Source organism: Mirounga angustirostris, unplaced genomic scaffold (genome assembly GCF_029215605.1).
Source record: "Mirounga angustirostris isolate CCGP_5_RB_7025 unplaced genomic scaffold, mMirAng1.0.hap1 SCAF_4, whole genome shotgun sequence".
Classification (NCBI taxonomy): Eukaryota; Metazoa; Chordata; class Mammalia; order Carnivora; family Phocidae; genus Mirounga; species Mirounga angustirostris.
Genome location: NW_026991712.1, coordinates 155,934,964 through 155,936,421, shown reverse-complemented (window position 1 = coordinate 155,936,421; position 1,458 = coordinate 155,934,964).

Genomic DNA, 1,458 nt, shown 5'->3' with positions numbered 1-1,458 from the left:
CACAGCATAACCCAGGGAGATGCTGAATCACTATGTTGTACACCTGGAACTAATGTAACATTGTGTGTCAGCTATATGTCAGTTAAAACAAAAAAAAATTGAGAGGGGCACCTGAATAGCTCAGTCAGTTAAGCGTCTGCCTTCGGCTCAGGTCATGATCTCAGGGTCCTGGGATCCAGCCCCGCATCGGGCTTCCGGCTCAGTGAGGAGTCTGCTTCTCCCTCCCCCTCTGCCCCTCCCCTCTCTGTATCTGTCTGTCTCAAACGAATAAATAAAATCTTTTAAAAAAAATTGAATACCCTAAAGAGCTTTTGTATGGGGTTGCCTCTATCAATATTCAATATTGAATATTAAATTAGATATTAAAACTGAGAATAATAAAATTCACTCAGTAAAATAATTTAATAAGATAGAAGGGTACAAAATTAACAGGCAGAAATAAATAGCTGTCAGGTATATAAATAATAATCAGCAGATACGATGGTAGAGAAAAAGCCAATTTACAACAGAGAAGACACTTAGGAATAAACTTAAGAAGTGTGCAAAGTCTATCTGAGGAAAATTTGAAAGTCTCCCAAAACATACAAAAGTAGACATAAGCAAATGGGAAGATGTCCCTTATTGTTGGACAGGATGAATCAACATAATTAAATGTCAGTTCTCCCTAGGTTAGTTTATAAATTTAATTGTGATCCCCCAAACTGTCATCAAGTTGGTACTAAAGTTCATATGGAAAAATAAACATGCAAAAACACGCTGGAAAAGTATGAGGGAGCAGTAGCTCTATCAGTAATTAAAATTAATTAAACCACATTCTAAGACCTTTCTAATTAAAATAGTCTCGGGTTACTTTTGCAGGCAATGTGTAATTTTTAAAATCGTTAAGATTTGGGGGTGCCAGGCTGGCTCAGTCGGTGGAGCATGCAACTCTTGATCTTGGGGTTGTGAGTTTGAGCCCCACATTGGGTGTAGGTATTACTTAAAAAATAAAGAAAAATTTAAAAAATCAGTAAGATTTGTAGTTCTTTGATTTATTTTGTGTCTTTCCTATTAAAATTCCTGTGTGTGGGTGTTTTTTTTGGAGGGGGAGAGTGGGGGAGGGGCACAGGAAGAGGGAGAGAGAGAATCATAAGCAGGCTTCATGCCCAGCACAGAGCCCAACTCGGGGCTCGATCCCAAGACCCTGAGATCATGACCTGAGCCAAAATCAAGAGTCCAACACTTAACTGACTAAGCCACCCCAGCACCCCCAAATTCTATGGTTTTGATAGATAGGTTTAATAACCTGACAACATAGCTTTAGCTTATGTATTTTATTTGCTTGAGCAGATCACTTCTGAATTTTAGTTGTGATAGATAAGCCAGAGCTTTTAGCGAAATGTAGCATCTGGTGTTATTGAAGAATCACACGTAGAGTCAAGTTAATGCAGAGCAACTCTGGGAGATTTATGGATTGAG